At 43.5% G+C, this 26,631-nt stretch overlaps 1 protein-coding gene across 6 annotated transcripts in view; it reads right to left on the reverse strand.

Annotated features, from left to right (window-relative positions):
- ARHGAP24 (Rho GTPase activating protein 24) overlaps positions 1 to 26,631 on the reverse strand; it is a 214,659-nt gene that overhangs the window by 57,268 nt on the left and 130,760 nt on the right. Inside the window, exon 1 of one of the 6 annotated variants that reach the window (XM_032685266.1) lies at positions 17,785 to 17,921. The exons of 3 other annotated variants lie outside the window; for them this stretch is intronic. The gene's annotated coding sequence lies outside the window, so the exon portion shown is untranslated. Of the gene's footprint in view, positions 1 to 7,090; positions 7,115 to 17,784; positions 17,922 to 26,631 lie in introns of those variants that run through there. 2 more of the 6 variants (XM_032685268.1, XM_032685269.1) reach the window with 2 other exon arrangements.

Raw genomic sequence — 26,631 nt, forward strand, 5'->3', positions numbered from 1 at the left:
GTACCAAAATGCTTATCCAAAGGCCAGGCTTGTATGTATACTGCATGAAATATTCCACCTCACTGTCTGCTGGCGTGGGACAGCTGCGACACTGCCATGTCTGACCAACATGTACGTCTATTTTCTTTTGCTAAGCTTGAAAATGAGGCTTTAAGCCTGTGGAAGCAGCTGCACCCTGCCTCAGTAAAACCTATGAACAAGAGTTTGTTTTTGTTTTCTCTGGGACACTACCAAACAAAACTGAACCTCCCAGACAGAACAGCTACTCTCAGAGATGGCAACAGAACCACTTGAGTCTCTATTAATATTTGAGCATACAACTGTGGAAAACTGACAGCCAGGCACAAAGCCTGTTGTGTCAAGAGGCTGATGACTGTGACTTCCCTCAGAGACTGCTGTAGGAAGATGCTGGCCTCACACCTTCAGGAGATGGTAATTCTCAGCTGACTTTCCTGCAGGTGGTCTCTCTAAAGGCACTGGAAAGGAAGTTACTGTACAGGATTTTTGCAGAGCACTTCACTTCAGAGTCATCCTAGAACAGGCTGTGCTCACCCACCTCAGTTAACGTATTCTTTTGGTAATTAGTACCGGTATGTGCCAAGAGAGCCCTTTTACTGCTGACCACACCATTACAGAGGCCAGAGATATGTGTCACCTGTGCTAGTTCAGCAATGGTTCTATTGTCTCCCTGCTGTCACTTGTCAGGGTCCCTAATTGAACTTTCTCTGTCCAAAAGATGGGCTGCTCTGACCACTTCCCATCACCATCACAACATGGCTTACCACAACCTCACACCACCACCAGAAGCTTTGCATGCCCTGCAAACCAGCTCACCCTGGCCTTTGCTTCTTGTCCAATCTAGCTGTGTACTTCTCAGAGAGACCATGGCTATTTTGCAAGTAATAACAGGGAAATGCTGCTCAAAATGCACTACTACTTATGCTGCCTGCAGCTCAGGTCATAAGCAACCTTCCAGCCAGCTCCACAGCTTTTTGCTCCCATATCCATAGAATTCACCTATAGTGTCTTACAAAGCCCGTGTTTTTTCCAGCTGGCCTCTCCCGTCCCTGCAAGGGACAAAGGAGGCTTATCATCAAAAGAAGACAGACATGGATATCAGCAGCCTACCAAATCTGCTCGAAGCCATGCAAACAACAGCTCTGACCTTGGAAGCAGTCAAAACAAAATTACATCTTATCTCACTCCCAGCATAGGTATCTGATTAGCTGGAAGGACACTTAACACAGAGAGAAAGAAGTACCTTCACTGCACACAGGAAAATCTTGCCTGCATACAAAAACCCAATCCAATAGTAAAGTCACAAGAGTAAATTTGTAACAGTTAATTCATGAAAGAAGTTGGCTCGGTTCTCAAAATCAGTTGTCTGGATGCCATCCCATCACTAGGGTCACTTGCCATTCCAGCCTTAGAATTCAGTATCCTTACGTATAAATTAATTTTAAAGGTATTGTTAGCCTTGAAAACAGTTATTCCTTGGATAAGAATTAGGAAAGATGGAATGGATGAAGGTATTTCTCAAGGGTTAAAGAAGGTTTCTGATGTGTGCATGGAGGTGTGCGAATCACAGTGGAAGCTAAAGGGGGTGGACACTGATTCCAGTGCTGGACTAGTAATATGCAATTCCATTAGAGAAGAGTTAGGCTGAGAGACTACACTTGGGATAAACTGCTAATCCTATCCAACAGACAGGGTTAGAAAAGAAATTGGCAGGTTTGTGTCATTTGCATCACAAAGTATATTGGTCGAACATTCTCTGCATCAAGAGGGTGAGGTGAAGCAGCAGTTCAGCTGAGTGAAATGAGGAACTTCATTTTGGGCTTAAGATGTAGGTCTGGGAAGTGAAATGCAGCTGTCATCTAAAAACATCTTTGCTGGGTATTTTGTTTGTGTGTGCATCTGGAGTTTTTTTAAAGGAATGAAACACCATCCACGGAAGTCATCCCAATGCCTGCAGTAGCAGATATAAGCTAAAAGTTCTGTAATAAAAAAGGAGCAAGTTGAAAGACACCGTGGGATTTGCAGCAGCCAACCATTTAAATAAGCAAATCCACTTTGAGGACAAACCACAATGAAATCATTCCCAGGCTGCATTCGGGGAAGGGAGGAAGAACACTCAAGTTTTAAAACAAAACCTTGCATTTTCTCACCTGGGCAAGTGTAGAGAGGCTTTATTTAAAAAACAAGCAAACAAATCAGCCAACCATGTTTCCTATACTCCAGCCCACTTCCTCTGTCTTTAGTTCCTGAGATGTTAATATAAGGGTAAAGGAGGTGCTGATCCTGACCGTGGACTCCATAAACCAAATAACATTCAGAAAGCCATTTCTGGCAGAGATACCAGAGAAATTGCCAAGTCTCACAGACAGGTTTTGAGAACAAGTAATTTACTTGGTCATTTGCAAAGGCCAAGATCTGGAAGCTACACTGCATAAGAAAGTTTTGAAAGACTCATCAAAACACAGAAAATTAGATTGATAAAATTTCAGATGACAGTGTATCTGGAAAAAGTAATTAATAAATAGCAAGTATATATATATCACCATCCTGTACACCAGGTGGTGACATTTGGGTACATCTACCCCAGACATATGCTGTCCTTTCTGAACTCTGCATGTACACACTGCTGTGTGCAGGACAGTTTTTCCCAGTAGCACAACCAAAAGTTCAGTGCAATAGAAAAACAGGGCTGCTGCAAAGATCTGCAACACATGCTGATGGTCAGACCTTTATCTACTGTTGCACACAATTTCAGTACTTTTTCTATCATGTGATCTGAAAGTGGTCAAAGATAACCAGAGATACTTAATGAAAAGGTCTCTGAATATTTCAGGGGTTGTGATGACTTAACAGTCCAAGGAACTACTTCAACTCCTGATCAAAGTAAGCTCCATGACTGGTCTGTGAGGTTAAGAGAGATAGAAACAAGCAGAATTTAGCCTTGTCAAGTAAGCATAGACTTTTCACTGGCTTACCACAAGAACAGAAATTTACTGACACACCAGTTTTCAAGGCACATACGATGGTTATTGATATGAAAAAAGCTGCCTTCTGAATGAATTGCATGTAGTCATGGAGCTATTCTCAGCCTAAATCCTCTACTGAAAATACTGTAAACACACCATACACAAACAGTCTGTACTTGGAAGTGAAAAATCAAGTATTTTACTCATAAAAATAGAAACACGTCTCAAACTACAACAGGAACCCCAAGTAAACCCAAAACATAACTTCTCCATCAGAGAAATGAATGCAATAACAGAGTCATAAAAATAATTGCAAATCACCCAGAGAACCGAATCAGCAGTTCTCTGTCTCCCTGAGCCTGCTGAACAGTTAACAGTGGGGGCATTTCAAGCTCAGTTGCTCAGTGGGAACCTCCATTCCATTTCCAGCTCCAGGATCCAGTTTCAACAGGAAAGCTGGCGCTACTGAATCAACAGTGGCCGTGCCCTCTGTGCCTCCAGTCTCCTCTGTGGCTGGTGGGGTGCACCAGCCACACAACAGGAGGGAACAACTTATCAGGAGCAGCATTAACTTCTGTGAGAACAAAAGCCTCAGGTATGTGCCACAAGAAGATAAGCATCTGTCTCCTTATGCACCGGGAATAAACGGCATTTAGACCCCAGTGCTTCCTGAAGGACAGACTTGAGGACTCCAGCAGGCTGTACCTGCCGAGCAGCAGTGGACTGAGACTTGCTCCTTTGCCCTTAACCAGACCTAGGTCCTTGCACTCCCCTTGAAAACACAACCATGAGTGAAACACAGCAGTGGGAGGGCTCAGGAGGCACCTGAGGTTTTCAAAATCACGGAACAGGAGTGAGATGTGGCAGCACCATGCACAGACTCAAATGCAAAGGGAGGGCAGGTCCCAAGTAATGCTGGCATGTGAAGTCTGTGAACAGGGAGCTGGGCACAAGGAACCTGTCTAAGTAGAGAACTACTGAGCTGTGTGAAGTGCCACATGCTAGGGTTATGTCAAGGGGAAAAAAAAGAAAAAAAGGAAAGAGACAGCGATACACACACCCACAACCCCAAGAACCAGAAACTGCAGCGATGCTGCACTGCAGTGGAGGGAACTGGGGCTGGAAATCCCAAAGCATTATACAGAAACAATACCGGCCACCAGTGGGGCACAGACCTCACCACTACAAGATGGTCAGTGGCTGCAGTGACCCTGTGACCCATTCCCCTCACAGCTCTGCCCACAAAGGCTGCCCAGGGTACTCCTCTTCGATTAAACACTTGCCAAGAGTTCATCCCAGCTGCTCAAAAAGGTGCTGGGGATTAATCTGCTCCTGAACAAACAAATTCCCGCTCTGTAACAAGCTCCCGTGCTAGACTGCATTGGCTGACCGAAGTCAGAGGCAAGACAAACAGCTTTCGGGGCGTTCATTAACAGCAATAAGCATAAATTCATTATGTGTTTTACCAACTCTGGGAAGGTAACAGTATTTTCCCTCATGTAAATCAGTCTATAGCAAATTAAATCCCTAATTTCACTACAGGGATTTGTATTAGCTTCCACCAGCCTTGACTTTAAGCTGCTTATTTCACCTCAGACATCACTGTTTCATTGATTACAACATATAAATAGAAACATGTGTTTCTGGATCAGGACTTTTTCTGTATCGCAGAGGATGACCGATTTATCATGGCACTACACAACAAGCAACCAGCCAATTCTAACCCCCAACATAAGGTTCCAGTGTGGAGTATTTCCACTGAGAACAAAAGGGCTAAACTGGTCCAAACTTATTAGCAGCAGGCTTTTGCAAACTGATTTTTAACTAACGATAAAAATGTGTATCCTTCTCCTGTTTCTTTCTCAAATATCTACTGATACCAATGGTAATCATGTAATTAAGAACACACAGGTGAATATACTGGAGCCAAAAACATTACTCCAAAAATCTTTCATTTTCAATTTTATGGAAAACACCGGAGTCTTTTTCATTTGGTCTTCAAAAAACATGAATGGATTTATCTTTTTCATCACCTGTAAAAGTGAATTTTACTACCTAACAATGCCTTCAAACAAATTTTTTAAGGTAAACTATTCAGGTAAAAAAAGCAACAGCCCAGTGAACACTGTGACACAGTTAAGGATAGTACATGCTCATATCAACCGTGTGTGGTGGAGTTTCTCTCACTTCTTAAATATTAATTAAAATATTTTCTTAAATAATCAGTTGAGTATCTATCCTGAAAATATTCTAATATTTGTCAATTTAAACTGAAATTTGTAATCCTTTAAAAAGGATTTCTTTCAGGATACTCACTTGTTCAGGGTTAGGTGTTTTCATTGCATTTCTCTCCGGACTAATCCTAACTAACCAAACTGCATTCATTAACCACAGACAATTACTTAATCCACCATTTTCATAACAGGGGTCAGATCCCACACAATGTTGTCACACCACTTACTCTTTCCTATGAAAGGAGAAAGGATGATGAGGCATCAAGATTGATCCTGATTGTCAGAGGTACCAAATGCCAGTTTGCAATTAAACTTCCTTCACAGTTTGGTATTTGCTTTCAATCTACCCCTCATTATAACATATGGAGCTGTTATGCCCGCCGCCTGCTAAATATCCTGCTAAGGGCTATTTAGAGTAGAAAACCTCTCTAATGATAGATGATTACATTTCTATTAGATTTGCTGCACACCATCTCTCTACTGGAAATCTGAAACTGAGTGTTGTTCAGTGCTATAACCTCTACTCTGCTGACAGGCAAGGGTAAACCTAAATGAAAAAGATGATTTAATTATTCATTTATTTAAATTACAAGTAACTTTCTGCTTTCTTTGCCAGTGCCTTAAGGAACACTGCAGTAATGGAGAGGCTTTGCAGAACTCCTGAAGGTCTTACAAAAAATATAATTCAGCATTCCCTGCAAAAATCTGAAGTATTTTCAATAACATTATTACTGAGCGTTAATAAAGGAATTCCCAGCTTGCGATACAGGTATGATGGTACTGCTGACAATATTTCATTATAAAAATTCCTAGAGGGCAGCAGGGATCCAGCTATGAAGACAGCATTAACATCCAAAGCTCTGAAGGGAAGAAATCAGAGTTCTGGCTATCATTTATTAAAAAGGAGCTTGCCTCTTACACTCCTTCAGAACTCATTCTTTCAGATACAATTCCAGTTCTTCAGTCCATGTAAAGCACATGTTAAAATACACCAAGATGGCATTTCAAGTACAACTGTCTTCCAGGCTTTACAGTAATAGACATTTTACCTTAGTTTTGATTCACAGAATTGTCACAGTAAGTTCCGGTACAAAGAGCACAATTAAAAAGGTTTTAAACCATGCTGTTAGGGCTGCCTACATATTGATGTGACAGGTATGTTATTATTGCACAGTGACTGCAATATCTATTGAGCATGGTATTTCCAACTGAACATACTGTGTCTGTAATTCAGCTTGGTAATATATAACCTGGAGCATACACTGGTATAGTTAAGAAAAATGAGATAGAATTAATTACAAATTTATTTTACTCTGATATATTTGGAAAAAAGATATAGTTGGTAAATTGTGAGATCAAAGAGTAGAGATTGTGAGCCTGAGGCTGGAAATGTAATAATGTACATCGTCTCCTAGTCCAAACTTGCAAGTGGTCTGTGCAAACTAAGCTGCAGTGGACAGGCTACAGAGGCATGTGGTGACTCCTCTGGCTCCAAGTCACTCAGTGGCCACGGTGGCAGAGCAGTTTATTTGCTGGTGACCAGTTCAGGACTGGGCATGGGCCTTCGCGCACCAACTCTTCTTCTGGGACACAATGGATGATACCTGCAAAGCTAAAATTAATGGCAGGGAGGGGAAGGAGAAGGGTGTTTTCCTAGTTTTCTGAATTCAAGATATTGCAGACAAACATTAACTGGAAACTGCAATTTCTACCAGGTGCTTTAAAGTATTTGGATAAATATGTGCAGCCATAAAGATTACGGATGGGTCCCCTAAAGACAGTACAGAGCTGTGGGGGAACAGCGGGCTGTGGCTTAGTGCAGATACCATGCAGAAACCTGTCTCAGGGCTAAGCAAACACTTTGCTTGTTACCTGCTCTGGTGGGAGTTCATCTGCTCTGAACAGGTTCACAGAATGCTGCCTGTCCACCCTGCCCCATGGGCACCAGGGGACCTCCACGCACGGCCCACTATGGCACATTTCTGACCAGGTCCTGTTTCAGCTGTGGGTTTCAATGACCACAGTTAGGACTGATTACTGAAAAAGGCCTCCAAAACCTACTGACTACAGCACAGAAACCAGGGGAAGAAAGCAACTGGCCTAGAAATATATGCATGTGCAGGGTGATGTTTGGTCCTGTTCATGACAACGAAGCTTAACAGGAGATGGTGCTCGTGGGTCCTCAGCCCAAAGCCAGACCAGGCACACAAAGGAGCACTATAGTCCATTAGTCAGCTACAGATGACATTTCTAATTTGACAAAGATTTTAGTCAGAATGTAACCGTGCACTGCATGTAGCCCTTGGACTCCAAATGCAATGAAATACCAGTGGGATTTATGGTCCTGAACTCCTATTTTGTGCAAGAATCTGACAAAATGCTCATTTCCCCTCTTCTCTGTTCATTTAACCTCTCATTACAAATTCACAAAAGGGCCTCCATGAAATTAGACTATTACAATTCCAAGAAATTTTGATTTAAGACAACACGAATGAAAAATGGAAATGTAAAGTATTTATACAAACAAATGACATTTTACCATTTTCCATGCTAGTGCGGCAAGGGGAGAACGAAAACACAGTTTACACCGAAATTCCTTCTCCCAGAAGGCAGAAATTAGAGATCGATCATACATGACAGCATTAAAAAAAAAAAAAAGCCAGTCAGGAATTTAACCATGCTGGAGCTTGCATTTGCAGCTCAAGCCTCATTTCTCTCAGAGTATGTCTTTTCATATATGTGCAGTGGAAAAACACACAAACCAGTCTCTGTCTTCCCCAGACTCGGGTGGCTCTTTCTTAAACTTGGTCTAGTTGCATCGTTGAAACTTTTTAAGTTCTCGTTATGGTTAAAATCTGCCTAGTCATGGAAAACAGGCAGACTTGCACACTCTCCCAGGCTGCAGTAAAAGTAACCTGTGCTATTATTTTAACACAGCTAGGTAAGTCAGCTTACAGAAGGCAATTCTGAACATGACATGCCTACGTACTGCTGATGTGACGGGCGTGGAGATGCTTGGCTAAGGACAGTTGGCCTCAAAAGCTTGATTCCAGTTATGCTCATGGCTTAGCATAAGGCCCGACCATGCTGGCTCTTAAACTGATTGTTCTGTACTGCATTTAACCCTTATAGTACACATTAAATACCCAGATTATATTAGGAAGCAATTCTTAAAGCACAGAGCTGCTATGGCAACAGCTTTTGTGGGAAGAAGACATTCTCATCTCTCCATAAAGCCAGTAGGTCTAATGGCACCTTGTGCTGCAGGTGACACCCCAAGGAAATACATCTAGTGAGAAGCAAAGCAGGCAGGCTGCTGCCTGCCATCAGCAATGCTGTTTTCTACAGCTTGATGGGCTTCCATTGGAGGCATTTTTCCTAAATCAAGACCCCTAAAACAGGGTTAATAGCCCAGGCTGCCTCATACAGGGTTTATTTCTAAAGGGCTGAACAACAACAGCTCTACTATATTCTCAGCACCTGCAAAAGGCATTCGTAACCACCACAATGAGTACAGCGGAAAGGCATGGAGAGGTGCTGAACAACTGGCTACTACAGACATGGATTTATTAACAAACAGGGGCCTTCCAGGTTGCTGAGCACCACTGGCATATTTTGATAAGAGAGCAGAAAGGCAGCCACTTCTTTTCATGATTCCTTGCAGGGGAGCCAACCTCATGCTGGCACAGCCATAGCAACCCAGACAACAACAGAGCATCAAGGCAGACGAAATCACAGAGACAGAAATGCAGTAACTACCCGAGTGAAGCTTTCTCATTAGTGATTGCCCTGGACCAGAACACAGCACCTGAGCCCCTTCCCCTAGAAACATTCTGGCAGAGGTGAGATCTGAATCAGGACTTTGTGCCTTGAGTACGTGCTATTTTTCATGTAACACCCAGTATAGGCGGTGTGCTGGGATCAGCACAGAGGAGAAGAGAATGTGGGACTTAACTCTCAGCTCTCAGAATGACGACTACTACCTCTGCATAGCTCTGGCCCTCAGCTATGCCTTTTTGTAATGCACATGGGGAGCTCCCCTTTACAAGAGGCCTTTATAACTGGAAGGATAATAAAAGCCAGTTATGAGAAAGTGAAGACTTTAGCTGCTAGCAGATGCCAAATTGCTAATGGCCCCATAAAGAGGAAATCAGAGTCAGGGCTTAACCAACAAATAGCCTCAAAAGATGCCTTCAGGCCTGGTTCTCTTGGAGCCAACGGGAAGGGATGCGCCAGAAGCAGCCACAGCTCTGTCTGAATGGCAGAAGCCTTTGCCTGGCAGCAGCACTGTCCAGCCAGCCTTGCACCCACCCAGGTTCATTCCTTCTAGGGCTGCAAAGATTAAAAGAATACATCACATCTGTGTTGTCCTTGAAACACTGCCACTTTATTTTCATCAAACTGTATCACCTGCTATTTCAGAAGAAGAGTCAAGATACAAACCTCTGCTTATCTAAAAAAACCCCCAAACAACAGAAACAAAAAAACAACCAGAAAGAAAACAAAGGGCTCCATCCCAAGCAAAGCTCTCTGCTCTACTGATTACACTTAGCAGCATGACCAAGCCTTTTTCCCCATCCTCTCTCCAGCCAGGTATCAACAGCCTGCCCCAGGCTCTGTGAACTGTGAACAATGTGACCTTTGACACACAAGAGTATTATGTTTTTATTTTTTTAAATGTGTTTGCAATCCAGCCAGCAAAAATCAAGAGGCACCGGGATGTGAGTGGATGAGGGAGTGAGGCAGGAGGGTAAACAAAGTCATTGAGATTCCTGCAACACCCTGCCTAGAAAAGCAATATAAGGGGAGACTCTGAGAGAGGACAGGCTCTGTTGTCCCTCAGGCTGTGTCCGTCACACACACATACACATCTGCATAGCAAGGAGCAGAAGGGTGAAGGAAAACATGGTTCAGACAGCTACAGAAATCAGGTCGGCTTTTAACTGAAAGTCAGTGTTTCCTTAGCTCACCCCACAGCTTGGAATCCAAGTGTGCTCTGTGTCACTAGGCACTCTGAGGGACCTCTGCCTTTGTCACTGTTGTTTATGAAAATCTCTCTCAACAATACCTTTGATCCCCACATAAATCTTTTTTTTGTATATCCATCACAGGCTGTGGCCCAAAGGCAACACACATTTTCATATCATCAGGTTTCTTCTGTCATGTGTGTAACTCAGTTAAAAAAGGAAAAGATGCATATGTGAGAATATTTTTCAGCAGTTTACTGGAGACTGGGAAAGCAGTTATTTTCTTTAGCTGCTGCTGTTATAAATCAAAATGTGTAGATATGAAAATATTAAGATATTTATAGCTATGTGAATAAACGAGTTTGTGGAGTGCTGGCCAAAGACAGTCAAACAGTCACTTCCCTGATGGAAAACGACTTTTGGCTTCCTTGGTATAACAAAACTGCAAATGCCCATTTCAGAGCAATAAAAATATACAGTAATGCAATATGAAAGCATTTACTTTCATTTGATGCTATATTTTAATAGCAATCTTGGTAATTGTGGAAGGTAAGGTTTTTTCAAAAGCTTCTCATTATTTGTTGAAAATCTACTCACATTTTTTTACCTGACCCATTTGGTGAATTCAAATGAACTTCATGGATAGCTTCAGTCGTACAGGAATATGAAGCAAGCCTTCCAGCCCTCTCTTACTAGAGCACCCCAGCGTTGGTTAACACAAAATAACTTTTTCCAGTCTTGGAAATTTGGTTTTGAATAAATGAAACACTGCTTGCAGAGACTGTGAGGTCAGGGCAATGCACAAGCCTCTTCATGGCTGCAGGCAGCACCCATGGCCTAAGCACAGCTCCCCAAGGCACCAAGCACCGCCTCCAGCCACCATCTGTTCTGTTCCTCAGTTCCTCTCTGCTCTCCTCCACCTTCACCTGTCTAGAGTAAAATGAGTGTAAACACTTAAACATTCATTATCACACTGATACCTCGTCCATGGGCACAGTGACTGCTGCAAAGTTGTTTTGATACCATGGCAACGCACTACCTGGGATCCAGCTGCCAACCGTGGTATTTTGCTTATTTTACGAGCAAGGTGACATTTTGTAATTCTAGTAACAAACCATTAAGATGGGCAATTAAATACGCGATATGGGGAATTAAATATAAGGCACAAAGAGCAGCAGCAATTTCTCGGGTCTGTTACTGTACAGAACCAGACAGATGTGTTTGTGTTGTCTGGTTTAACAGAAGAATCCCAGCAGCAAGAAGGGCATGTGACTCCCTGGGCCAGCAGGTCCAGTCTGGGCTGAAGCCCATGAAATGGAGCCCAGTTTCTTGACCTGTGTCAAGCAGCTGCCTGTCAGTATGAAAGCTGATCTGAATTCTCAATGTTTCCAAATGATGATTTAAAATCTTTTTGTTCATAAATGCAAACAAATGTTTCTGCCCTCCCAGCTTTGATCTCAGTGTATGCTCAATAGCCAAACTGAAAAGAAATGCATAATCACTGAACTGGAAGTAACAGCAAAGGACTGTTTAATATCCCAAAATGGAGTCCTCTGGTTGGAAGTCTTATACCGGGATACTTCTGAGTTAGTGCCTCTCCACTATCTATCTGATACCCAGTTGTACTCACCTTTCAACCACGCCATTTCCTTGCTACATTGAGGAAAAACATTTAGAAAACAAGTAATGTATGTTCCGAGATGTGACCCACACTGTAATGCATTCACTCCCTTGCATGCTGCCAGTCAGCAGTGTCAGCCCTTCACTTGGCTTCTGCCACAGAGCAACATTCCTGTGCAAAGACCTCTCCTTTTTTGGGGGTACTCAGTGGGGCAGCCCTGCCCCAGATGTTTTGATCCCAACCTCTGGCACTTCCTGCCTTGTCCTGAGTCACCCCATCTGTAATACCGTTATCCCTGGTTTCCTTATGCTGGAGGAAGTACAAAGCGCATCTGATCCATGTGCTGAGTTAAGTCTTAAAAAGTTATATGGAAAAGGCAGAAAAATTACTATCTGTCAACTTAGCAAACAGCAACATCATTCCCTTACTCTAACCTTTCCTTTGGTATCTCTTGCTAGCTGAGCTCCTGGGGCCAGCATGCCCATGCTGTGCATCTGAGGGGAATTTCTTGGAGGCCACCTTTAGCCACAGGAACCAAAACTGCAGCACCTGGGCCCTCAATTCTGGCCTTCAGATCTGACCCCCAAAGCTAATGCAGGCAATCCAGAGCATGGCCCCTTTCCCCTCTGCTCTCCCCCATCATCCACACTTGCCTGCTCAAGGCACTTTTGGGCAGTAGCAGCTTCTCCCGGTCTCATTTCTCCTCTCCCTCTCTTCCACTCGTTCCCCCATAGGAACCTAGTCCTCTTTTTCTCAGGAATGCTTCCATCACTCTCCACCACAAGGAGACTATGTATGTCCTAGTCCACAGATGGTATTTAACATATTGCAAAATATTTATTTCCAACTAATTTACACTTTGTTACTCTCGCAGTCTTCCATCTCTTGTATTTTCCCAACTTTCTTCATCTGGGAACGGAAAGCTAAGACTATAAAACAAGCTTCCACAAGGAGAGGTGTTCTGTGAATTGCTCTTTTAGCAAGCAGGGAAAGGATTTAAAAGCCAAAAAGAAACACAACAGTGATGACAGCCCTGACTGAAACCTGCCTGATTATTCCTGCCTGTATTTCAACATCCCCTCAGCCACAGCACATAATATAACCATTCTCTTCTGAGCAGACTCAGTCAACATTAATTAAAGGCACAGGCATTTTAACACAGCCACCAGGCTGCCTTCTCCGTCTTCACAACAAAGGGATCACTTTTTTGCTCCTGCTCTTCCAAAATAATCTCCATCCCTGGGTAAATTTACATTTCAGGGGAAAGTGCACAAGGTCTCCCAAGAACCTCATTAAAATGCTCCTTTCACTGACACAAGGCAGATGTTTTTATTTGCCAAAAACCAAATGGAGCCCCAAGCCAGGGGCAGATGTACACTCCAGTAAGGAGAGAGGTGACAGCCTGCACTGGCAGGCAGGTTTTGCCTTCTGCAATTTGCTTTTGCAAAAGGTTAATCCCTAACACGTTTCAAGGAGGCAAATGCCAACCTGCTGTACATGAGGCTGCATACAATGGAAAGATTTTACGGCCAAGGACAAAAAGGTCACAGACGCTCATCACGTTCACATTTCTCCTGGAAAGCTGTGCTGAACAGCAAGTTCCTGAATATGAGCCTCTGTTCACAGTGAAACCAACATGAACTAAGGACAAAAACCTGCAGGTGCTTGGAAAGGGGCAGGAAAAGTAAAATGTGCAGGTGCCATAAGGGACCTCTTTTGTCCCAGGCATCCTGCATGTTCCCTGTATTGTGCTAGCGAGGCATGACACCATGACAATGAGCAATTACTATTAGATTTGGTAGACATGTGGTTTATATGATACTAAAGCTTGAAAGGCCTAATAAATAGAAAGAGAAATACATTGTTGTGAACAGTTCAGCAAAGCATGGCATTTCTTGCCTCCACCACCACGTGCATTCAAGCTGAGCCTCACAACAGTTATCCAGGCAAGTCCCAGTACACTACTGGGCTGAGGGAGCTGACCCATGAACAAAAGTGCTTTCCTCGGCATCTGGGTTAGAAGCAAAGTCCTTTATGAGCACAGTTGGCTGAATAAACTGAAGGAGTCAGTTCCAATTCGGCAGTAGCAAAAGAGCATGAAAAAAACTTACATGCAGTGTAATACCAAAGCCAGCAGAAAGAAGACTGAAACTTGAGAGGGGGAAAAAAAATAAGGAATTTAATTATCAGAGCAAGGAGTATTTTCTATCCAGATCTAAAAATTTACTACCAAATATCAAATGAATACTACCTATAATTCCATCCTGCCAGCAGCTTGTAAATTTTGCTGAGATGATACAAAATACCACATCTGCAATCTCTGCAAATTATTACCCTGTCACATTTAGCTCGTGCCCAGCCTCTGGAGCTCTGCTTTGGGCAACTCCTGCATCTGGGGCAACTGACCTCTCCTGACCTTTAGTACAGCCAGGTATGGAGGTGATACAGCTGCAGCCATTCCTTCCAGGTTATTCTCCCCTCCTTCCTCTCTAACAGCTCCCATCTCACCAGCTGCTCTATTCACATAAAAAGGTTGACAGCTGAAGTATAGCACTGGAAGGAAAAGGTGCCACAAATAAACCTTCCAATACTTCACAGGTCATCTGAAAGTTGCCTCTGAGAGACAATCACAATAAATCCAAATTTCTTTCTTGAGTTACATTACCAGCTTTTTCCTCAGAGCTGTATAACAGAACACCCTGGAATACTAACATACTTCAGGATGTTATTTCCCCTGCCTATTTACAAGAAAAACACTTTACCCTATAATTCTTTTTCACTCCATTCAGTTCTAAATCTGAGCATCTCTATTTCTTCTACATTAAAATCTCTCTCACAGCAGGCTTATGCTAAAAAAGTACTGATTTTTATGAAGTCTCTGACACAAGAACATGGTATTATATAAGAAGTATAAGACTAAAATTAATTTTGCTGTTTGCTGGCAACTTTCCAACCTACCACAATTCTATGCCACTGTGATCTCTAACAGCTACAGCATGTCTGCAGCACAGATTTAACACATTCTTGATTTGTTCTAATTCTGATCTTATTTTGGGAAGTCCAGAGGTTTTTTCCTTAACATTACAATTCATTTTTGATGAGAAAAAAAACCAAACACACCCATCAATAAGCCTGCCTTGCGTAGGACTTACTGAAATGATTCTCTCCAAGAAAGAAAAATAATTTCTATTTCTACTGCCTAAAAAATGTGAAATTCCTAAACAAGACTTCTCTTCTGTCAGGAGCGCTGGGAATTATTCATAGCACATGATGACATACACGCAGCCTTTTCCAGAACAGACACAGTGGAAACCTCTCATCAGAAATCACTGCTCTGCCCTTCAGCTGGAGGTGCATTACAGCCACAGGTCCTATATGCTCATTCCAAGGAACTGACTGAAGTTAAAATTTCCACATTACAGATAACTTTCAGCAGATGCAAGCGCTTGCAAACAGAATCCAGTATATGCTGCAGAGACGTAAATGTCTTCACATGATTACAGATCGCAGTGCTTGCAAACACATTCAATCAGAAATACAACGAACTTCACCTGGTGATATTTACCCTGGGACAACTTGTAACTTACAGGGTAATTTCTGAAAAAGGGACTTTTGCACTTCACCACAAACACCATGTCCCTTTAGTCATTGTTGCTCCTTTTACTCGCCCAGTACAAAACCAAAGAGCACGCAGGGTACCTCTGCTCCTTACAGCTGCTCCTTTCCAGTCCCAACTTCTTTTCCAGTTTTTCAGATAGCACACATACGCTGCTTTATCCTGGCTCAGCCCCACCTTCAGCTGCTAACAGGCCAAATCCGTGCAGCTCTCCACCACTGGTCCAATGTATGTTTTATTCCCATTAGGGAAGCTCAGACTGCTGCCTAAACAGCCCTGGACAAAGATTACGCTGCCACAGCGGTTTCTGCACGGAAGAGCTGTTCCTTGTTAATGCCTGTCCTGTCTGCAGCAGCATGAAGCTGCTCCACTCTAACCTGTGCCCTGAAGTGGGCAGGGGGAGTGAGATGGGGCTGCCTCCCAGTCAGCCAGCTGCGAGCCACTGGAGAACAGGCTTTCCTTTGGGGATGCTGTTCAAGGTTTTTAAAAATCTCACTTTAGAAAACACAGCTTTGATTTGCCAGATGTAAAAGTGGCCTGCAAGAGGGGATGGCAGACTACTTAAATCCACGGTGTTATGCAGGTCCAGATATCCTTATTTCTTTTGTGGTATAAGAATACACAACAACCATCTTCTCTAGATATTAAGTGCAAACAATGACTCTAAGCAGATTCTTTCAGTTTAGTCATGCAATTCAGATCACAGCGTGGTTTCAGCTGCACTAGAAGAATATACTGAGTGTTCTGAATGCATGCAATACACTCAGAATTAGCCAAAATTCTGATCCAATACTTCAATAAGCTGGTAGATGCTGAAGTAGAAAATAGCTACAAAACCCAAAGGAGTGTGTAAAAAAAAAAAAGTGATGAACAGCACGGCAGTGATTTTATCATAACTGAAGTTGATCCTACAGATTACAGAATAACAACATGCCTGTCATCCAGTTTTGCACTACTTGGATCTCACTACTGATAATGCTCACACACCTACCACCAACAGGGTGTTATTCAGTAAATTACGTTTTCCAGACTAAAGCTACATTTTTATCCTCAAGACTGTCAGTTCTCCCCAAACTGAAAGCTAACAAAAAAAATTTTAAGCAATGACACCTCAGCATTTCTTCTTCCAGATCCAATAATTATTCATCTATACAATCCTGCATTTTGTCTGCTTATGGCCAAGAAGACCTTCCTGATCCAGACTGTCTTTGGCTGTTAGATGATGATTTTAGTCACATTAATTAGAGAAAAAATGAAAAAAATTATAAAAGGAAAGATTCTCTTCCCCATGTAGGTGCTCCACCACTGGGAATCCTACCATGAACTGTCTGAAGACAGGCTGTCAAAACTAAAGGCCAGGTCCACTCTGTCCTGACCTTAGTTCCCGGCTGTTTACGTGAACAGACTTTCATTAGTTCATAATAAGATGCAAGAGAAACATTGGCACCATCTGCAACACGGCAGACACAACACAGGCAGACAACAGGAAAAAGGGATAAGAAGCAAAAGAGTTTGTGGGGCTTTCCCCATCCCCCAAAAGAAAACAAGTTCTTCCAAGCTGGAAGACTTCTAACACTGAAGTCCCTTGCCTGTATTAGCAATTTCTTGCTGTCACAATTAAGGAAATTTCAAACTTTCCACTCTTTTTAAAATATTCAGTACCTGGAACTGTATGACAAACACCTAGGCATCTAGCCTGCTATCAGTGAATTATTTCCTATAGGCTTAACACCCAATGAAGGCATGGCCAGGTATGAGGCCCCAGCTTGCAAATGCCTTATCCTGCTCCCTGGTTGCAGCAGGGCCCCCTTTTGGGTTTGCTGTGACCCGGAGGCTGAGCAGGGGCAGGTGCCGCACGGCCACGCACAGCTCCCTGTCACAGGAGGAGAGGTGCCAACCTGCCATGCCAGGCTGCTGCCAGGCACCTGTGTCCTCAGGGAATGCCATGTCAGCACTCTGGAAGGGGCATGGAACGTCAGTGTGGTTTCATGAGCACAGCGCTGCTGCCTGTATCTGTTAGAAGGTGCATAAAAACTGTTATTACAAGTTTTAAACACTGAACTGCAACTTACCCAGAAGTACTGAGTATCCAAAATGGACACAACAATGAGCCCCTAAAATACCCTGTGAAACAATCTTTTCTGTTTACAAATCATCTTTTAGATTTACAAATCAACAGATAACTACGGATGCACAATCTTACAGAAAGCAACAAATCACTTCAGTGTATCAGTTTAAGTGTCATTTAACCAACTAAATCACTCTCACATTCCAAATTTAACAGCAATAGCCACAGGAGATAAGGCAGAGCATCCTTAATGCAAAATCACCACACTGATTTCTTACACAGAAAAATACCTACCCAACCTATGTCCTGGTACCTGGGAACTGAGGCTGAAAGCTTCACCTTGCAGTACTTTCCCATGCCATAGGTAATATACTCCCCATTCAAGCCTCCCTTCAGTTCAGATGGCTCACTGGCATGGTCTGTTTGCTGATAAAGTGGTTCAGCATTTACATACCAGATGGTGGGCCTGCCCCTCTTTATTGTGTCTGGTTTAAAATGAGTATTACCAGCACCTGCTCTTGTTTATGTGTCTTAAGTCATCCCATGATCTATCAGAGTTCTTCTCTATCAGCCAATTCTATATCAACTCCCCAATTAAAGTCTCAAGGCAGGAATTCAAAGCAATTTTAAGATGATAACTGTTGTTTCAACAACTACCCTGTGGCAGCACAGTTCAAGGCCACAGGAATCCGTGGCTGTAATGTCTCCAGCGTTCCCTGCTTTAAACAAGCTTTCTTGGGGAGAAGTAGCTCTGCTCTCAAGACAGGAACATGCTTTTATTCCTGATCTGTTGAGCTGAAATAAACATCAGCTGTATCTAAGCCTCCATTCTAATGTCCCAGTAAAAAAAAAAAAAAAAAAAAAAAAAAAAAAAAAAAAAGGGATTTATTTTCTAGGAAAAAAAATATGTGAGCTGCAAATGTCAAAGCAATAATAAATCTAGAGTTAACTCCTCATCGATTCTCATTTCACCTAAATCAACTCACCCAATTTGTTGTTGCATGACTGCACTTACTGTTATATCTATTTAACATGTGCCTGGTAAAAGAAAATGGTATAACCACTGCCAAGGGCTTCAGAAAATGAAGATTTTGCCTTCCCCGCCTCAGCTGCTCTCTGCTTCCTTACAACTCTCACAGTTAAGAGCCTGCTTTGTACAAAGCCAGCAGTGCTTCAGCTCCCAGTGAAGTGTTTCAGAGCACCAGCAGCAAGGATTGTCTTCCCATGGCACTTCTACACTGTGACTCTCACATCAGCGCCAGCGCTTTCTTCCCTTTTCTCTCAACAACAAAGCAGCTTGTGCTGTCCCCTCCTGCCCCAAACAGGGTGACAACATGCTGCATTCAGGACCTTCAAATGCAGAATAAAGCCTCGAAGTCCTTCCAACACTGTGATTAGAGTCATTCTACCTTCAGCAAAAGTAAACAACCAGGTACTCAAGGGTAAAAAAGAACTTCCACATGGTGTGGAGGACAGGAGAGACACAACTAACCGATTTTCACAGCTGTGGAAGGACAAAAGTGATGCCCCATTAAATCTCCTTCCTTGGTGGTCCTTAAAACTGGGCTGATATCACATATTGCTACCAATACATATGGTACTTTCTGCTCATGTTCTACACGCTGCCATTTTTCTGATAAAGTAGTCAGCAACAACACAGCTGAAATCTCTTTTCCCTTTTACTCCGGACAGAAGGAACAACATCCTTGGATCAAAATGAGCTGGAAAGTCATCTTAACACTGCACGTTGCCTCTTTCCAAAACCTCCAGTTACTGGGCTTGGCAAGAGCAGCCTTGAATCAGGATCTGTCCCCTCCCTGTGTGGCAGGACACCACACAGCAGCTATGCTGTGCCATCAGCACAGTCCACTCACTCTGGTCCCTGTTTTTCACCTTGCACAAACAGCAACAGCCTGACAAGTGCATTAAAACTTTAAGCTATCCAAAGGCAGCCAGACGGAAACTTTGTGGACAGACCCCTCCAGGGGATTCTTCTTTGATTTAGCTTCCTAAAAATAACTCTTCAGAGGGGATTGAGGCTTTCAGGGGTTGCTTGTTGCTTTTTTGACCAGTTTTGAAAAGACTCCCTTCATCCATAGGCTTTTGTTGCTTTCAGCAACTCACAGGTCGAAAAGCAGAAGATGTACCGACAAAGGAAACCTGACCTACATCTTTGCCTCACTCTGCTAGGTTACATCGTTCCTGTGCATGCTTATGCAATAAAGAGAAATGGTGCACACCAAAGAGGGTTCAGGAATCACAGCCTCTGCTCCTGCCTCTTCAGTAGCTTTTCAGCCAGCGCTAGTGAATTCCTTTAAAATTTCTCTACCACATTTTCCTCCTTCTGCAAAAAGCAATTAAGAATATTTACAGACCTCACAGGGGAGACACAGTACTTTCAGTTAATTAAAGCTTGCAAAGACTTTAAGAACACTCAGTGAAAGGCTTTATAGGAATGCAAAGTGCATCATAAACTCAGAAAACGACCCAGCAGAGACACAAAGTTCGTATTTGAAGTGAAGTGTGTCAAATAAAGATCCCGTTTAAAGAAAAAAAGTTGTAATTTAAATAGCTACAACATGCTTTCCCACTGTACCTTAACTGAGATTTTACAGGACTGTCATCAGAAAGGTAATACTTTCACAGGCTACTCGGTGAACTGGAAGGAATCTATTTAAAGGCAATTTGCAATCAGCAATACCTGGCAGAAACTACTAACTATAAAAGTTGGTGTATTATTCGCTTTAAAAAGACAGAGTGAGGGCCCACACGAGCTCAAGCAAAAATGTCTCTCACTACTACTTATCACTGGCTTTAAGTTAAAGCCTCCTGTAAGTTTCGGTGTTAGAAAAAGAAATCAGCTCCTTTCAGTACAGAACCTGAAAGCTACAAGTGACTGGGTTCTTACAGGGTTGAAGGACAGGACCTCCAGAGCTGCAGGGAGTGAACAACAGGCAGACAGGGACAGGAGAAGATGTGTGCAAGGGCAGGGGACAGGCTGCTGCTTCTACCACAGCAAACTGCAGGGTTAGCTGTAGATTTTGCCCCCAGGGCATTTCACACATAGCACTGTAAAGCAAGATACCATGCACCAGCTTAAAAATTTGCCAGCTGCTAGCTGGTCCAGCAAGCATCACAAGTCAAGTCACGGATCAGGGCAAATACTTTAGAGTCCTTGATGTAATGATTACATAGCAGTGCCTGCACCATTTCACAAGTGCTCACTGCTGCCTCCGGATCCTTTTGGTAAGCAGAAAGATGCAAATGCAGTGGGGACCACAACTTGACCAGAGAGGGAGGGCTGGCAGGTGAGGGTGACCTTCCCAGGAGAGCCTGGATACCTTATGCTTTGATCAGTGAACAACAGCCACGCAAGCACTTGTAGTCCTGCTTGAAAGCTGGCCTGGCAAGTACTTCTGACAGTTCATTTGGGTGCCCTTGAAGCTACCAGAAGTTTATGCAATTTGTCATCTTCTCTGCCCCAAATCCCCACAGCACTGTTTCTTTCCCCTAACAGTTCTCTCTACACCACGTGTGAACCTCAGGATGTTACACCAGGTTTCCTAAGGTTGGAAGGAGTACAAGGAGTAGGGACAAAGCACTTACACAGCTGTTTGTTCTGTTTTGCCTGGTGAACAACACACTGCTCAGGGTATTCTTTATAAAGCAGATAGATGCCAGCAGTGGCCTCGCATCCTTTTAGGACCAGACAAATGACTGCTTAATGTAAGAACTGCTAAGATGAAGGATCTCAGCATCTTCTTTCCATTGCTCTACTGCTTCCATTAGCTTCCTCTGTTCTTAGGCAATGGCCTACCCTTCACCTCTCCCAGGCACAAGACACAGGCTCTGCTACGTATCAGGGTACCCCCAGGGAAAGGCAAAGTGAGATGCATATTACCCCTTATACTGTGCCATCTTTTGGAAGGAGAAAAAAAGACAAAAATAAGCCCATGTTCACTTGTTCTCTTCATGATGTCAGTAAATGTGCCTGGTTGTTGTTCCAGATTCACTCCTGCCAGCAGTGGTCACTGGACAATCCACTGTAATCTGGGTAAGGTGTACAAGCTCACTTCTGCAGAAAGAGCATGTGAGGTACAGCTTAACATAGGCTGCAGAAAGGCAGACCATGCTGTGATTCAGCAGTGAGGTTGCTGGCACTAAGTCATCACCATTACCATGCTGTTTCTGAAAAAAACTTTCAGTTTGCTTAAATCTGGCCAACTGACCTTGTATCCCTTCAGCACCTCCTTCTAATGACTGTGAAACTTCCAGCCACAGCATTTCTGATTCACTCGTATGTGTCCAAAAATCCAATTTACAGGCTTTTGCCAATAGCAACCACAATGAAAAAGCTATTTGTGGATCTTAGAAAGACAAGATGATGTAGAAGAGGAAAATATAACAACCAAGGCATAATCCAATTCCACGAGAATGAATTCTACTTTCAAACCTCCTCAAATTAAGTTTAAATGAAAAAAAGTATTTCCTGAGTATACATTTCTTATTCAAAGCAGCCACAGCTCTCCTGATTCTAAGTGCCTAAATAAATATATTGCACATACCACATTTAATAAGGAGAGATATTTCCATTTTATCTTTGACCATTTATTGCAGGCTCCAACTGCGTGACCATCTCTCCCACATTTAAAGTCACTCTGGGCCTACATTTTACACCTTCAACCCACCACTTCATTAGTTTTCACGCTAGTAACAGATCTCCAAAGCCACTAAGCCTCCTTTTCTTCTATACTGAAACAAAGATCTCAGTGGCAGGCCAGGGGACAACATGAATAAATGGTACCAAAATATACTCTTTCCTCTGGCAACACCACACCATCCATCAGCTCCCTAAGTGGCACATGTTCAAAATCCACAGACAAGCATGGTGAATTTTTACTGTTAAAAGAAAACATTTTGAGGTTTTGTTCACTTAATATGGGAAACCTAGTACTTCCTCATTACAAATCCAGCTTGTTTGCAATGGAGATATCCCATGGGGAGAATAAAGGGAACCAAACGAAGCCTGAAGCAGAATGCAAACAAGGAAGCTGAATCAACTGCTGTATGTTGTTAGCTCTTCCATACATTTTCAGGAAGCATTCTTAGTACAGAGATGAGTATTACCTGTATTTTCCTCATGGTAATGGTTCAAAGCTTCATCAGGGGAGAATTAGACTGGACATCAGGAAGCATTTCTTTACAGAGAGGGTGATCAAACATTAGAACAGGCTTTCTTCCTAGAGATGTGGTTGATGCCCCAAGACTGATGCATTTGGAGAGTGTCCTTAATGATACACTTTAACTTTTGGTCAGCCCTGAAATGGTCAGGCAGTTGGATTAAATGAGCATTGCAGGTCTCTTCCAAGCAAAATATTCTATTTCTGTTCAAGCCCGTCCCATCTCCAAGGATATCATACTTATTTTTAACAAACAATCTTTGCAGCTTCTTGCTGCTTCACTTTTATTTCTGGCTAAGTGTGAAATGTCAATTCAGGTATTCATTGACATCCTTCCCATCCACAGAAACTGGACTTTTTTGGTTTTGTGTACAACTGAGGCCACCTCTTTACCCTGCTGCCAAATGGGCTGAAAAGTGCACTGGTCCTATCAGCTACATGCAAAGATGGTATTAGCCAAGAAGAGCATCAGGAAAAAGATAACAACAATATTAGTATCTCCAAGTTTGGCTCGGTACCTCTACAAACTACCAATAACGTTGATCTGCAGTCTTATCCAACCTGTGTAGTATCAGAACTGTCACATCGACTCCTCAAGGATCTCCTGCAATCAGACACTCTCCTGGTGACAGCACTGTGTGGATGACCTGTGAGTTTGTGAGGATGTTACTTGCAGAGACAAGCTCGGTCCTGGCCAAGCAGTGCGCTGTCACAAGAGGGGACAGCTCTGGGCTAGGAAACCTGCACCCTGAGGGTGAGCATTGCAGCAGCTGGTGCTCTGTCCTGGCCCATGGCACATTGTTTGGAGACCCACAGTTCCGTCCCCAGCACTCTGGCATCCAACCAGCAGGCAGGAAAATCTCTGGGAGCCTGAAAAATACACTGATCTTTCACTGACAGTAAAAGTCATGCCATGTTTTCCGGAGTGCCATTGCCACAGCTGGGGTCAGGTTTTCATAAGGAATTCAGAATCTACCTGCCTGGAAAAGGGGAAGGTTCTGAGAAGCATCATAGAGATAGCAGCTCTTGTGACAACCTGAATGACCTCAATATGTTCCAGGTTGTTTTCAAAGTCTGACACTTACTTTCATCATTAAATCAAAACCCACATTATTCACAAAAAAAATCTGTTCCCAAGAGCAGGCTATAACTGCTGCCCTATCAGCAGGAATGAACACTGAGAACTTGCAATTTTTTAAATGCACTCTATTAATGTGCTTCATAACTATGTCTTGGAAGAAGAGGGACCTGCAGTCTGTGGATAATGTTCAGGTTAAGTACTTCAGTAATCTGCTACCATCTGACATTCGCAGACAGAAAAGTCAATGACTTCATTTAATGATTAGAATGAGTTTGGTTTTGTATCAGACTTGGCTTAAAACGGATGAGCTGGATTCATTAGAAAATGAAGTTTAATTAATAAGCCAATTCTACTTGAATTAGCTAATGAAGATCAGGGAAAGAAAACCACCAAAAAAACCCCCAGAAAGCAGTTTTAAAACAGACTATGTAACTGATTTACAACTCTGCATTTACAGGACATGAGAATGAATGTGACAACTGCTCATTTTCACCGGTAGTTCAGAAACCAGTGTTTCTTTGAACAGACATTTAAATGACAACATCAGTCTGGACTTCACAGTTTGATTTTGAGCTGCATTGCTTGGATTTATAGCCCACAAGAGATATCATCAGGTGCACTGCTTATGTGCAATCCATCACTTCCCAACTGGAACAATAAAGCCAGAAAGATACTTCACCTCCTTTAAATGAGATTTCTGCCCCATGTCAGAGCCTGCACAGACACTATAAAGTACAAGCATAACCCCATTTAGGAGAGTGAAGCCCAGAGGCAGCAGCAGGTCATACTGCAGAGAAGAGGAAAGGAGCTCTATCCATGAGCAGCTCCAGAACTGCGGGGCTAGAACACAACGCTGCAGTACCACATTCTCCAACTATGCTCAAGGCATGACAGATGACCAGCAGAGCATCTCACCCACTGACCTAATTAAAACGCTTAAGGGTCTGGGGGAAGAGAAAAAAGGGATTTTATAGCCAAATATTGTGTAAACACATGTTCACTTCATAACAGTTCTCAGGGGAGCATTACAACTACCTTCCTCTTCCCTCTTATATTCAGACTACCTAAAACCAACTCAAATGCTGCCTATTTTGAGTTGTCTTCAAGCAGAGTAGTGAAAAAGGTCTGTAAGTAATTGAGAAGAACTGCAGGATCTCAGAGATAATGGAGTTTGTCTTTTGCTTTGAGGGCTACGTGTCTTTCCAGCACAGAGGTACAAGAATATGAAAATGAAATTATGCAGTTAGTCACACAGACTGTCTTCTGTGCCAGGCTAATTCCAGCACATACCAGCCGTGACCTGTACTGCTTTACCTGAAAGGTATCAAGACTGTAACGTGCACAAGTATCCTCTGTGCAAACAAAAACACGGTGCTATGACATACCAGTGAGTATTTCTAGAAATAGCTTGTGTGGTACCTGCCCATGAAATGCTCAGGATAAACTGGATGGGAAAATGCAACACTGATTAAGGAACATCCAGGAAACCTTTCCAGCTGTTTATTAAAGTTTGTGCATTTAATCACCGTAAGCAGACACGCAGCTTTCATCTACACTGACATGTACAGCATCTCCCAAAGAAGTGCTATTTGCCACACCTCTAAAACATTTGTCATTGAAGTTTTAATAAAATCTCATCCACTTCTACACTTTCCCAGAAGAAAAGTCAACTAATGCATCTTAACTAGTGCTGAAACTGGCAACTCAGCAATCAGTGTTGAAGACTGTTTTGGGAGAATAAAAATCTGGATTGGCCAGAATCAGTGAGAACAAAAGAGGGTATTTGATTCTTTTTTAAACAAGTCCCAAAACTTAACTATCTCATCTCACATGAACATGACTGATTATCAGCTAATTATGTGAACTCAGTTCATGCAAACATAAGCCAACACATGCTACAGCTTCTTTGCTTGCACCATCTGCACTGTTAATGTACAAACACACACATCCATTAGGAGCACATGGAAAACCCCATTATGAATCTGCCACTTCACCTGTCTTCTCAAACGCACCTTAAAGCACAGCTGAGGCAGAGAACACGACCACAGACAGCAGCAAAGAGCAGAGTTTGGTAATACCCATTTCTAGTACACTGAGGAGGCTGCAGCAGCTCAGCTTGCTGGAAGCTGGGCAGGATCTTTAAGCATAGAGTTCATGGGAATTCAGCAGTTCCCCTTCCTTGTATTCTACCAAGTAACTCAAGGGAGGCAACACGTCATGCTATTTTAAGATAATGGTATCATTAAGGGTGAAACACAAGTAGTTATTTTAAAACACAGCAATGCAGCTAAACTGCATCAAGGCTCACTCCGGAGTCTGGGTCTGACTCTGAAGCAAGGAATTCGCAAGCGTTAAAACAAAAGGGAGCAAACGCAAGTCAGCAAAGCGCTGGCCCTGCTCCCCAAGGCACTGCACACACGCTCAACTTTCCTTCTCCAAGCCCAGCCGCTGCTCCTGCACCCTGCGAACGCGAGGAGCTCCCGTGTCCCCAGCATGCCGGGATCCTCGTCCCTACAACAAAGCACGCCGCAAGAGGCTGTGACACAGCCCCGGCGCTTTGAACCGGCCGGGAGGCGGGCGGGATGCTGCCCGGGATCCGGCCGCTCGTCCCCTCCGGCGGCACCGCACGCGCTGCCGGTCCCTCCGGGAAGCGAACGCTCCGGAGCCTCCTCCCCACGCTCACCTGGCACCGGGACCGGCACAGGCCGGCGGCGGAGCCCGCGCCGCCGGGACGGCCCGGGGGAGCCGCAGGAGGAGCCGGAGCCCGGCGCGCCCTGCCCGCCCCGCTGGCCGCTGTCCCGCCCGTGACTCCACCGCCCTGGAATGGCGACCACCGCGCCCGGGGCGGGGGGGAAAGGGAGAGGCGCGGGAGCGGACCCC

This window comes from Chiroxiphia lanceolata, chromosome 4, assembly GCF_009829145.1.
Source record: "Chiroxiphia lanceolata isolate bChiLan1 chromosome 4, bChiLan1.pri, whole genome shotgun sequence".
Classification (NCBI taxonomy): Eukaryota; Metazoa; Chordata; class Aves; order Passeriformes; family Pipridae; genus Chiroxiphia; species Chiroxiphia lanceolata.